The following is a 14,904-nucleotide window of genomic DNA, read 5'->3' on the forward strand; positions in this document are numbered from 1 at the left end:
TATACTTGATTTCATCATAGCACCCAAGGACACAGTAAACAGAATCTCTAACTTTAAAGTACATGATGAAATCATGAATGACCGCTTCCCCATTTCATGTATGATTCACCAGCGTCACCCTGCCGTGGCGTGTACGTGACTCCCTCTGCATACATCTATACCAAAACAGACTGGCTCAATTTCAATGCTACACTAGACTCATACCTACCCCACCCAATTGAACATGCTAACAACAAAACAGAACTAGACAATTATGTAAATCAAGTTACAGAAGCCATACAGAAAGCCATAAAAAACACAATCCCTAAAACAAGAAGAAAGCAATCACATAATCAATGTATTCACCAGAAATTCACTTGGAAAAAAGCCATCATAACCACGATTCCAAAGAAACAAACTAACAGGACCAATCCAGATAATTTCCGTCCCATTAGTCTGTTAAGTTGCCTTGGCAAACTGATGGAGAGGGTTATCTCCAACCATCTTATTCACCTTTGTGAAATAAATAATATTCTTCCAGAATCCCAAAATGCCTCCAGGAAAAACAGGCAAACAACAGATCACCTCACACGACTCACCGAATCAGTCTATAAAGCTTTTAACAACAAGCAAGTAACCATTGGGGTATTCCTAGATGTCAAAAAAGCACTTGACAGCGTATGGCACAATGCCATCAAATACAAACTAAATCACCTGAAAATAAATCCCACTATAGTTAAATGGATATCAAATTTCTTAACAGATAGAAAAGCACAAGTAAAAGTCAATAAAACTATATCTAAATCATTTAATATAACCGCAAGAGTGCCCCAAGGATCAGTCCTCCCTCCACTTCTATATATTATTTTCGTCAGTGACATACCTTTCCCAAATCTAACATACACGCATAATTCACAATACGCAGACGACATCGCTATCTGGAGCAACTCCAGAAACCCAGTGATGGCCATGTCTCGTGTACAAGAATCACTGAACAACGTCTCAACATGGAGTAACAAGTGGAGAGTAGTTTTAAATCCAACTAAAACACAAGCAATCTCCATCTACAAGAAATTAAAAAAAAAAAAATGTAGAAAAAATAAAATTATCACTCTGAAATACGACCATTAACATGAGCAAAAACATCACATTCCTTGGCATCACTTTCGACACAAAACTAACATGAAAAAAACATGCTAACAATATACACTCATCAATTAGAAAACAGATTTCACACCTAATGACGCTAACCAGTAGACAATCGAAATGTTCACCAAACACCATTATCCAAATATACAAAGCTTACATCCGTCCACTAATAGAGTATGGATGTCAAGTAACATACAATATGCCAAACAACACACTCCAGAAAATCCAAGTTCAACAGAACAGAATACTAAGATCTGCATTCAGTCTACCATCATTCATGCCAGTAAATTATATACATCAAATCAGCAACTTACCAACACTAAGAAATAGACTAACGGAAATATCACACAAATATTATCTGAAAGCAGAAAACAGAAACAAACTAACGGCATCATTATACAAATTAACTAGTGCACCAACAAAATACATTTCACTTTACAACATATTTCAAGAATCACAAATTGCACAACAAAGTATCTAAAGAACTAAAACTCGCGTTAAAAATATGTATTCTCTTTTTCAGATATCGGGCACAGAACAGGCAAAACTTTCGGCGCCTGTCCTGTGAAAGTGGATTTTCTCAGGGCACTCCCGTTTCCCCCCACAGCAAAAACTTAGACATTGGATTTTTAGATCCCAGCCCAGGCAAGTTTATTGCCAGACCCTGATTCGGGTCGTTTGAGTTCGTGTTCATATTTACTTTGACTTCTGCCTTTCAGGACGGGACCTGGCCGTTCTCTCCGGTGCTGCCTTTGCCTCGGTCTTGGATAACATTAAGAGTGACCTCCTTCACCCAAAAAAAGTCAAAAATTATTTAATAAATAAATAATAATTATAAAAATAAAAAAAACTAAACCTAATAACCTTTCATGAAAGGGGACGAAGAGGAACCACAACGTTCCTGAACACCCCAGTTGGAGAGAGAATTCTTACAATTTCTTTCTCTCTAAACTAAACCCCTGCCACGTTAGTTTGCGTTTGCGAGTCAATAGGTAAATGACCACATCTTGAAGTTTCTGATCAGCAATATTCAACATCTGTACCACCTGTTGTACCTCATTTTCTTATCCTACATTCTCTTTCAGAGAAACCTTTATGGCAAATGTCCCCCTTTTTCATTCAGAAAGAACTGGAGGGACTTGCTGGTTCTCCAGAGCCAGTAAAGAAGCTTTGATCTGGTGACATACTGGTGGAAACATCCACATCTCAACACAGTTAACTCCTCTTGAATTCAAAGGCATATGGGGATATACCTATTGAGGTTACACCTCATGCTACTTTGAATTCATCACAAGGAGTTATTGTTGAGAGAGATTTGAAGAACATCCCCGAGTCAGATATTCTCTCTGGCTTCTCCACCCAAGGAGTTTCTGCAGTGAGGAGCATCTCCACTTGCAAAGATAGAGTTACATTGCCGACAAAAATCCTTGCCAGGCAGACTGGCCCACTTTCACTGCTCTTACAGAACATGATCCTGCTATCATCTGTCAGTCATCAATAGATGACTGTGTTGCAGCAGTAACTGACTGTATTGTACGAGCAGCTGCTCAGTGTATTCCTAAAACCTTGACACATTTTCCACGATATCCTCATCTGTGGTGGAATCCTGCCTGCCACATGGCACTAAAGGCTCAAAAACAGGTCTGGGATACTTTCCGTAGATATCTCACACTCTCAAACCGCATCGCTTTCCAGCGAGCCCGTGCACATACTCGGTGGGTAAAATGTTAAAGCCAGAAGGAATCTTGGATTAAGTTCACAACTGGCATATCTTCTACCACCAGTTCTAAAGTCATCTTGGACGAGATTCAAAAGGTCAGTGAGCACTACAGTTCTGTGCCCCTCTTGATTTTACTCTCTGATGACCAGGAAGTATCTGATATCCAGAGCATTGCTAATACTCTAGGTGAAAGCTTTTGCCAGGTATCTAGCACTTTTGCTTCTTCCTCCACATTCTTGGCCATCAAGACTCAGGCAGAGCGATCACCTCTTTCCTTTTGAGCTGATTGTCTCTGTGACTATAATTGTCTCTTTACACTGGTGAAACTGAAACTGGCCCTTCATCAGTCTGGCAGTACATCAATTGGACCAGATGATGTACACCATGACATGCTTTGCCATCTATCTCCTGCTTCTCTTGATATTCTTCTAATTGGTTTTAACTGAATCTGGCAGGAGAATGTTTTTCCTAATGACAAAGTTCTTGGGGCTTATCCTTGACCGTAAGCTGACCTTTATACACACATTAAGCAGCTACGGGTCAAATGTACAAGAGCACTGAACATCCTCCATGTTCTCTCTACCACCACGTGGGGAGCAGATTGATGTCCTATGCTAAAGATATATCATGCTCTTATTCGATCGAAACTGGTCTATAGCTCTGCCAGACCCTTCGCCTTAACGATTCTGGACCCCATTCATCATCAAGGACTTCGGCTCTGCACTGGAGCTTTCTGCACTTCCCCAGTTCAGAGCTTATACATAGTCTCATGAACTTTCTTTGCACCTCCATTTGCAACTGTCTTTACTATGTGCTTTGAAACTTCGTTCATTAACAAAGCATCCCACCTGCATTTTTTCTCCTTCCTCAGTGGGTCATACTTTTTCAGAACAGACGATCTGCTCTTGTTCCTTTTGGCCTTCGTATCCAGGCACAGTTGGATGAATTGGGTATGTCCTTGGATAACATTGCAGTATCCACTGGTCAGCTCATCTCACCATTGCTTATTACAGTCCCCAAATGTGACCTATTTTTAAGTCATCTGAGAAAAGCAGATACTCCCGATTGGAAGTACCTTTTATTTACTGAACATCTTTCAAACAATCTTTCCATTCCTATTTATATGGATGGTTCAAGATCAGGTGACTCTGTGGTCTCCACCATGGTTTGTTGCAGTTCGGTAATTGCATGCAGAATTCTCTCTACAGCTTCTGTGTACATTGCTGAACTGGATGCCATTTCTCTTGCTCTGGATCACATAGAAGCTAAGCAGTACTCAAACTGCACTATTTATACAGACTCACTTAGTTCTCTATTGGCCCTGAAATTGCTTCACATTGGTTAACACCCTGTTCTCGCTGATATTCAAAACTGACTGGCCCATTTCTCTTTAACGTCTACTTCTATCCAGTTTTTCTGGATAGCAGGCCACATTAGTATTCGAGGGAACGAACTTGTAGATACAGCAGCCAACACCACAGCTAAATCTGTCTGCTCTGGCACTATCACCACTGTGCCTATTCCATACATGGACTATGGTTCTGTATTCAGTGCTCGGCTCCGTGGCAGTTGACTTGGAGTGAGCAACACGAAAACAAGTTTTTCCATCTTGCTTCTGTAAGGATTGGAAGGAGGAAGGTGTTCTAACTAGACTATGCATTAGACAAAGTTTAATCTCATCTTTTTCTTTTATCTGGAACTGATGCACCAGTGTGTTGTCTGTGTAACACTTAGATCACAATAAGCTACATTTTACTTTCTTGCCGTTGTTATGACTCTCAACGACAGCACCATTTTAGATATGTTCTGTCCCAAGATCAATAACATTGAACATTGTTATTGGTGATAGTGACAATGTCCATCTTGGTAAAGTTTTTGGTTTTTTAAAGGCCATTAATATTTTTAATGCCATTTAAGTTTTTTAATTTATACATTAAACCTTTTTTAGTGTGGTTCCCTTTTAAGAATCACAGTCTCTCTAGTTCGATTTGAAATTAGAAAATGGCCATAACATTAAATAACTTGACACAAGGAGTGAAAAGGCCAACTTCTGGTGACTAACACTGCTGTTTGAACTACCTGTTAGTCATCCTGGTGAGTTATTATTAAAATTTGGCTGCATATCTTTTAAAACTTTTATTACTTTTTTGAAAATGGCCATAATGTCACATAACTCAGAACCAGGACTGGAAGGCCAACTTCAGGTGACTGATGGTGGTTTTTGTACTTACCTGTTGGTCTTCCTGGCAGGTTATGATAATTACCATTATGCTGGAGAAAGTGCTTTACGACTTCTCTTATTATAGTTTTTGTCTTAACGTTGTAGACTAGATATAAACATTGGTTTTATGCTATTTGTTTGTTTGTTTTTTGCCTTCATTTCCTTTTGTGAATTTTACCACATTTACTTTAATTTTACCTTTTTACTAGATGTTTGGCACAAATAGCCTAGCTGCTTTGTGCCATAAAACATTAATTCTACGAACTCATCTTATATATGTAAAAATGGCTGGTATGCGTAGAGAAAGCACTATGTAGAAGAGTGAACAACGTTTTGACCTTCTTTGGTCATTTTCAGGCTCACAAAGAGAGAAAGAGGTAACTGATCGATAGCTGACCACATGTTTGAAGGCAGTTGCGTAATTGAGTGTAGGAATGTAGAGGGTGTGCATAGACGTTGGATTGTATTTATTAATATAGGTATAAAGGTGCTCCTTTGTATTGGTTTATTTTGGGCTTGAGTTGTTGTATAAATAACTTTTGCATTTGTTTATGTTTGTTTCTTTGTTTAGTATTTGGGTGTTTTCTATGGTTATGTTGTGTTTATTTGATTTGCAGTGTTCGAAAACCTATGAAGGTGACAAAAAAGAAGTTGTGGCAGTTATCACGTATTTTATAAATCATGTTGGTGTTGTGTTTGTCAGTGTAGTTTTTACATAGTATAGACCTTAGTTTTGTGCCTGGTATTTGAATAAATTTGGTATTAACTGGAATGTCATATTTTGTTACCAGTTTTTTCCATATGTTGGTTATTTTTCTGCTGATGTCGGGAATATATGGCATGCAGCAGTATATGGTTTTATGATTTTTTAATTCGTGGGGTATATTTAGTTGATTTTGCTTTTTGTCTAGGTGTGTGCATATGTTTTCTACGGTTTGTGGAGGAAACTTATTGATGTTGATGAAGTATTGTTTTATTTTGTCTAATTCATTGTTAATTTTATCTGGTGAGCATAGTTTTGTGGCTGTGTTTATTTGATTTCTTAGTATGTTGGGTTTTTGTTTTGTTTCATGTGCTGAGTCCCAAGGAATGTATAGTCCAGTATGGGTATTTTTTTGGTGGATTTCTGTTTTAAATTGTGTATTGGTTCTTGTAATTTTGAGGTTAAGAAATGATATTTGATTGCTTTCTTCCTGTTCATATGTGAAGTTCATATTGGGATGTATAGAGTTAATGTGATTGAAAAATTTAAGTGTTTGTTTTGTAATGCTGTGTTAATTACTTGTGTTTCAACTTGTGTCATAAAAATATTGGCTAGAACTGGTGATGATACTGTGATGCTTTGGCCATTTGTTTGTATATAGTTTGTCTTCATTGTGGTGAATTCTGTGAGGGTTGCTATTATACAATCATATTTCAATTATTATACATTATTACTTTTTAGAAATACGTTATGAAACTTATTTTTCTTAAAATATGTAACAATGAATAAAGTAAACCAAACAATTGTCTTTGAACTATGACCTTTGAACTCTGTTGCTGCTGGATATAGGTGATCTTTATTTATTAACATTCTGATGACATATGCAGCTTTTTGGACTTGTCAGAATCTTTAGTTGCAATTCTTATTTCATCTAATGATGAACCAAGCCTATACTTCTGTAGTCATTTCTTATTTCAACTGTCCAGGAAAGTGCTATGGTTTCTACAGTTGTTTGACACATCAATCATCAGGACAAGGCTTGCTTTAGGGACCTTTGCTTCCACACCACTGAACATTTTGTTTTGGGTCAACCTACAGGTAGGCACTTTCAGACAAACAAAATTCTTCCTTCAGAGTGGTCACTCCTTTTTGAGGTATTTCATTGTATTTGGTCCAGAGTGCCATGTTAGTGAGCAATGTCTTTGTCAATTCTCTAAATACCAAGCGTCTCATATTCTAATTCTTGATACCTCACCTAGAAACTCTGGCTGGGAATGCCTTCAACTGTGACTGGTCTCATTTCTTTCTACCTAGGTATCTTCCTCTATGTGTTCTCCCACGTGTCTTGGCATTGAGTTTTGTTACTCCTTGTCAGCTCCTGTTAATACCATATTTTTAATCAGCTCAATCTGTTTTCTTATTATTTACTGTTTGTCATTTATGTCATTTCTTTCTGTCTCCATTTTGAACATTCAAATTCTATGCATATCTCTCTTTTTTTCTTTTTTACCCAAGTCTTTGTTATTTTATCTTCATGAATGGGATTTATATAGCACCTTACTCAGCAGTCACTTTTTTCTGAATGGGTGGACTATACCAACTTTCATTTTCTCCAATTATTTCTACCATTTGGCAATTCCCTATCTCTCAAGATATCACCATTCTTCAGCTTCCACTCTCTTTAACAGGTAGGTACTTTTCTGTTTCTTAGCTTTTATATTCACATCGTTGAGATGGAATTATCTGCAAGACCACCACGGTGGTATGTATTTTTATTTCATTGTACATTCCAGGCTATATCTTTAGTGATCTATCAAAAAGAAATTCAGCAGAGGGGGAGAGTGTCTGCCCATTTCCCTGATTGAGTGGAGGAGAGAGATCCTTGTCACTTTTAGTTCCTAGTCATTCAGGTGGTTGATTTAGAGAGCCCATCACTGGTTGTACACTCTCGGGAGAGAGTCAGGCTGGGTTGCACAATGTAATGGCAAGCAGGACAGTAGTGTCCATGTTAGTATAGTTCAGATCATATATCCAACGCCTCATTTTACTAACTTGTCACTGAAAATGATCCTTTCCATGGTATACAAACCCAAGTAACCAACACTACAAACAGAATTATTGATAAAACAAACCTACTACCTGAAGGACAATCCTATTCAACCATGTCCTAGAATGTCTGTCTTTTATCTACTATCCCAAATCCATAAATTTGAGTCTCCAAGAGGACCCATCATATCTGCTTGCAACTGTTACATAGAACAGGATTTCTAATTTTATTAACAATGTTCTTTCTTCCATCATACAAAACTTGGCTTCCTAGGTTAGCAACAAAACACATTTCTTCAGTTAATTAACATTTTTAATGCTCCTACTCATTTTTCTGTCATAATTGTCATGTGTGACAACGCTTTTTTACACCATTATTCTTCACACTGAGGGTTTGGAATTGTGTAACACCAATAATAGAGTATTCCCTTTCACACGTACTATATTTAACTGTTTTCAAGTATCAAATAAGTATTGAAATATTAATAAGATCTTTTTTTATTATTATTGTACCTTTAACATTAAGTTTGGGATTGGGAAAGTTGTTTATCTGTAAAAATGGCAATAAAAGAGCTGAACACAACTGATATTCTGTGAAGGTATTTTTTCACAGTGGTTTTGTTTATTAATTTCTTTTAATTTTTCTTCTGTTTATACATGTACATAATGCCACATTTTCATTTCATTTTGTTTCGTGGGTTTCTAATATGTCAATTAACAGTTTTATGTTGGTTGTGTAAACATTGGCATGTTGTTGTGTATTTACTAGCTTGGGTTCATTTGTTTCTGCTTCTGATTTTTCCGTATACATTTAAGTTGCTTTTAGTTTTGTATTTTTTTATTTGCCTTTCTGTAAACTTTGATTTCATTGTTGACTCTGTCTTTTCTGCTAAAAGCAAAGGTTTAATTTTTATTTGAGTATAATATTTATTTTTGTACTATGTTGACAGAGTGTGCTATCAGTTAGGTGATGTGGAAGACTTATCTTTCATTTTATGTATGGGGTTCATATACCTTTTTTTTATTATTCCATTTTATTTTGTAGTCTTATCTAATTTATGGATTATAGTATAGATTGATATTAGAAAGTCTTGCAAGCCTATTATGCTCTTTAATTCTAACTTTTTGTTTTTTTGTTTCTTGAGTATTTTGGAGTCCACATTCACAAAGATATTATAAATGGTGTTTTGCTTTTGATTGGGTTTATAGATGGTTTTGATTCATACTATTTTAAGTGTTACCATTTTTTATTCTTGGTATATTTTATTTTTACTGATAATTCAGAGTATTCTTTGTAAAGGATAGTTGTAACTATATGTTTTCTTTCTTAATATCTTATATATTACAAATCCTTTTGACTCAGAGAAATAGGTATGATTCCAACATTGGGGGTGGTTTTTTTATATAGTCAAGACATATCCCAGTGTTTTAGTATACAAGTTAGATTTCTTTATAACTGTCAATCTAGGAATGAACAATTAATTTGTTCTGTTTTTATTGTGAATTGTTTGACTGAATGACTGAATTTTATATGCTCAGGTGATTAAAAAATTCTGCAGTCTTGTCTGTAATTTGAGGCTGTATTCCAATATATCATCAGCATATTTGAGTCAAAATGTGGGTCTTGGAGTGTCTGTTTTAATGGTGTTATCTTTGAGGGCATAGGATAGATTAGTGGTTATTATACCATACTGTTGATTTGGAAATCCAGTTATACATCTTATTACCACAGTAAAAGTTACTCTTTACAGTTTGGGACTTTGAAAGTGAAACCTTCATATTCATTCTGATGAGAGTAGCCCAAAGGGTTGGTGGTATGTGATTTGACATTTCAAATTTAGGTGGCTAACTTAGATAACCCTTGAGCAGTTTTGTTTTGATATATGAAAACAAATAATTTATCTTTGAAATATTCCATGTAGAGGATATAGAGTAAATCTTTTTATTGTTATTAGTATTTATCCCCATATTAGAAGTAAGTTTTGTTAATACAGAAGCTGGTGAGTTCTAATAATGTGGGGATTGATTATTTGGTACATTTCTCAAGAGATGGATCATATTCAAGTTGTTGTTGTAGTATTTGTAGTGCTTCATGTGTTGGAAAATTCAAATTTGATACCTAAAATCTGATCATCGTATCTGATGAGATTATCATGCTTATTTTATATTCTGTACAAAGAATACTGTGTTCTTAGCATCTGAAGATGTTTTTTCTATAAATGATTATGATGCAAATACAAAATATCTAGCTAAGTGGTTACATGATGAATCCCTGCACAGTAGTAAAAGATGTTTGTGTATTCTAGGTAGTACCTTAATGGTGTTGTTGTGCATTTTCTGATGCTTCATGAAGATTTACATCATTTTAATCTTTGAACAAAATATCATTATCATGTAGTGGTCATCTTTAACTGCTGTTTACTGTTCAATACTTTATTCTTTGTACATGAGTACAGAACATTATCTCTTTCTGTCTGTTTGTATAACTGTTTCAGCATTGTCTCTATTTTAAGTTTTCTGTTGCAATATTTTTCTGTTAAGCCAGTATAGATGTTGGTTTACATTTTATGGTTTCCTAAACTGCAAATTTTGATTTAATTCTGAATTGTTATTATAACTATTATTTAGTGGGCTTAAGTTACATATTTTATGGTTGTAGCTTTATCTAAGATGGGTGATTATTTTGTCCTTTACACAGTACACTTTCTTCAAGTTTTGCTAATAACATTTACTTATTCTGTTACTGTATGTTTAGTTGTGTATAGTTTTTTTGTTTTAAGAATCAGTGTATGAATTTCTGTAGTACTTGACTGTGTTTATTGATATTACGTTTGAATAACTTTGAATATCTTTATAGTGTATATTATCTTTTATATTGCCTATATTCTGATATAGACAATTAACCCTCTCTAAATAGGTAGGACAAAGTTTTTGTGCCACAACCTTTTGCAGAGTTACAATCAAAAGTTAATTAAACTATATTACAAATACATGAGGAAATATAAACATGAAATGCCCTCCAAGCCTTACCCCTTCTATAACTTATTTATCACCTCTCTCTGAAGTATGAAATTTAATGTAGGCTGCTCATTATAATGTAGATATTACTAAAAAATAGTCCCTCTTATTATAGTTAGAAATCCAGTTAATTATTAATAGTAAGAAGACATTGCTTTGCTTTGCACTGTTATCGTTCTGTGTTTCTGGATGCATTACTTAAGTAAATAAATATTATTTACTGTATTAGTGGCATCATTATAAAACAAATAGTAGGCTTAAATTTCATCCACCACTGACAGCATATAAAAATGAGGTCAAAGGTAAGTATAATATTTCTTGTTTTCTTGTCTATTTATGGTTGTACAAGTAACTAAAATGTAACAATTAGAAACTTATTAAATTATATTAAGTAAGGTAATGAATAATAATAATAACAGAAATTCTTCATGAGGTTATGCACATGACCAGTCTGTGCATTACATCATTCATTATGGTAACATGAACTATGCATTCACAAAGTGATTTACAATTTGTGTGGTGGGTTTGTTTGTTAGACATACTTCAAAGGGTAATCAAAAAGTAAAATTAAGTATAAACAGATATATACTGCTGTGAACATTACACTATTCAGAATAAATGATAGTAATTTTATTTTACTATCTGCAGTCATTCTAGAAAAAAATAAGGATAACCTCAAATGTTTTAATTTTTTTATGATGATAACAAGCTTGAATAAATTGACCAAATCCATAAGAGTTAGGGTTGAGAAAATAACAGATAAAATGCAGAAGTTTACTGAATAAAAATATCTAATATTTATTTAGGAGGTCTTGGAGATTATGCAAATAAAATTTCAAAGTGTGTAGATGAAAACAAGTATTTTTAATGTTGACATGAAAATCACTGCATTTGGAGCAATCAACACTTTGACTCTATGTATCTAAAGACAAATCTTTAGAAAAAAATTCTTAATCAAAACAATTCATATTTTTACAGAAGATGTCTAATCTTTGATAAAAGTTAAAATTTTTTGAAGTTACATTAAGTACTTTCAGAATTTTAATATGGTTTCATGGTGTTTATAAAGTCGTGTAAAATACATGATCTCTTGTTCATAGTGTTAGTGTTGTGCTGTCTTGTACATACTTATATGTTAATATTTGATCCTATCTTTGAGCATAGATTTACTTAGTTTCAGAATTAAACTTTAACATTGTGAGATATGAACAGGTAATTTGACTTTTAAGTTCTTTGTGAATCATGTTTATACTTATAGAGAAAGACAAGATGATTGTCTATTTTAGTTAATTTATGATATGGTTTTTAAATGTAGTACCATTTATTGTCTTGGTTAGTGACTAACAGGAGAAAAAATATTTGAATAATCTTGTGAAGTGAAACAGACATCAGCTGGTGCCCATGTTGATCAATTTGTCCAACTATATTATAAAAGAAACATTTGAAAAACTTGTATCTCAGGTGCAAACATGAAAGCATAAACTCCCTTGTGTTCATAACTCCTACTATGTAAAATGTGGTGGCTAGAAGTGTCTAATATGGTATTTTCACTCTTTTCTGTGACCCCTGGGTGTGGATTCCTGTACGTGGTGAGGGGACCTCCCAGGGAAGGTTCTGTTCTTTCTGGTTACCTCCTCTGTGATCTAAACATCCACCTACGTGTTTGTCATACGTGGTGACCCATGAAGGGGAGGAGAGGATCCTGGTGGTTGAGGGGTCCAACCCTAACACACCACTTTGCCATTGAATTCCTGTAGATGGGCAGCCTTTGGGTGGCCCCCTTGGGTCAATTGGCTGGTCCACTTGGGCTAGAGTTGTTGACCCTAGTACCAGTGTTGGAAGTTCTCAATGGACATTGTGTCTGATGCTGGTGTTTGGGTATAGTGCTCACAGAACCCTGGCATTGCTGCAATGTCCTTGTATGACATTGTAGTGCATCCCCTCGTAGGGCTCCATGGTGGGTGGGGTCAGTGGGTACCGAAATTTTCCTTTTTTCCTATGGATCCTCCTACAAAAAATTTAAATAAAATAGTGAAAAAACAGTCAATAGGTAAATGACCGTCTTGAAGACTCTGAGCAGCAATCTTCAACATCTGTAACACATGTACCTCATTTTCTTATATTACATTCTCTTTTAGAAAAACCTTTAGGGCAAGTTCCCCCTTTTTTATTCAGAAGTGACTAGAGGGACTTGATGGCTCTCTAGAGTCAATAAAGAAGCTTTGATCTGGAGATATATTGGTTGAAATATCCACATCCCAACACAGTGAACTCCTCTTGAAATCAAAGGCTACCTTGAATTAATCACAAGGATTTATTGTTGAGTGGGATTTGAAGAATGCCCCCGAGTCAGAGATTCTCGCTGGTCTCTCCACTATAGGAGTTTCTGCAGTGAGGCACATCTCCACTTGCAAAAATGGAGTTACACTGCTGACAAATATCCTTGTTTTCACATTTACATCACCACGGGCACCTACCTCCATCAAGGCAGGTTATCTAAATTGCAGGGTATGGCCGTACATTCCAAACCATCTCTGATGTTTCCAATGTCAGAACTTTGGCCACTCAAAGACATCATGTCGTGGTTCCCTGACATGTGCTCGTTATGGTGGCAAGGACCACGATGCCTGTGAGTGTAACACGGACTCACATTGTGTCAACTGCAATGGTTCTCACCCTTCATACTTTCGTTCTTGCCCAAAATGGTTGGAGGAAAAAGAGGTGCAGCATTTGAAAACGACTCATAACATTAGTTATCCTGAGGCTCAGAAATTGCTGTCTGCTACTTCATCTCGGACATATGCTGCTACACTTCGTTCCAGTGGGAGCGCAGACAGATCTCTCTGTGACTCCAAGAGAATCATTTTCAAAACATATGAAGAGCCTTTTGACCTCCATAGTTAAAAAGGTTGATGAATCAACTTCTACACCCATCTCTGTTCCTACCATACAATCCAACAAACCCCAAGATCCACATCAAATACAGGCATTTCTTCAGATACATCTTTTTCTTCCTCCCCAAGATGCAAAACAATCATTTGTTTATGTTCTCAGTCACTGGAATCCCCTTCCAACAACAAAGACCTGCCCATGAGGGTAGGATCCATGAAGGTCAATAGACCTCCTCTGAATAAGGACAGTAAGGAAAAAAGACGTGGTCATAAACAGAAGGGTTCTCCAGCCACTTCACCTACCTGTCATTAAAAATGGCCACCTTGATACAGTGGAACTGTTGAGGTTTATGTTCTAATCTGGATGACATCAAAACACTGATTGCTTCCTACCATCCTGTATGTCTTTCCTTGCAAGAAACATTTCTGAAACCTGCCGATACAGTCACCTTTCGGCAGTTTTCTCTGTACAGAAATGACAGGCTGTGTGATGGACGAGTACATGGAGGGGTGGCACTGTTGGTTGATCAGCATGTGCCCACCATGTCTTTGTCACTCAACACACCCTTGGTGGCCATAACCATCTGTGTTTCCTTGGGTCATACCATCACTCTTTATTCTCTCTACTTGTGCCCTGGAGAGACATATGATCAATCAGACCTTGATGCTCTTGTTGAACAGTTGCTGTCTCCCTTTCTAATCCTGGGGGACTTTAATGGACATCATCCCCTCTGGGGAAGTGCTGTAATTGATAGGAGGGGTCGCTCTGTAGAGCGTATGCTATCTGATCACAATCTTTCTCTTTTCAATACTGGTTTTTTCACTTATTTTCATGCACCTACTCAGTCCTTTACCGCTATTGATCTCTCGGTTTGCTCCCCATCATTATTCTCCCATTTTTCATGGAGGGTTGACAATAATCCAATAGGCAGTGATCATTTTCCAAAACTTTTGGGAGAGACTAGCCGTGGACAATGCCACCCTACCCATGTGCTCCGGTGGAAGCTGGATCAAGCAGTCTGGTCCACTTTCACTGCTCTTGCAGAACTTGATCCTGCCATCATCAATCAGCCATCAATAGATGACTGTGTGGCAGCGGTAACTGACTGTATAATACAAGCAGCTGCTCAGTGTATTCCTAAAACCTTGACACATTTTTCACGATATCCTCATCTGT

At 36.3% G+C, this 14,904-nt stretch overlaps 1 protein-coding gene across 6 annotated transcripts in view; it reads left to right on the forward strand.

The window, feature by feature from the left end:
• LOC143222236 (uncharacterized) overlaps positions 1-14,904 on the forward strand; it is a 44,855-nt gene that overhangs the window by 9,759 nt on the left and 20,192 nt on the right. The gene's annotated exons all lie outside the window — the stretch shown is intronic.

The sequence above is a fragment of the Tachypleus tridentatus genome, chromosome 8, assembly GCF_004210375.1.
Source record: "Tachypleus tridentatus isolate NWPU-2018 chromosome 8, ASM421037v1, whole genome shotgun sequence".
NCBI classification, from domain to species: Eukaryota; Metazoa; Arthropoda; class Merostomata; order Xiphosura; family Limulidae; genus Tachypleus; species Tachypleus tridentatus.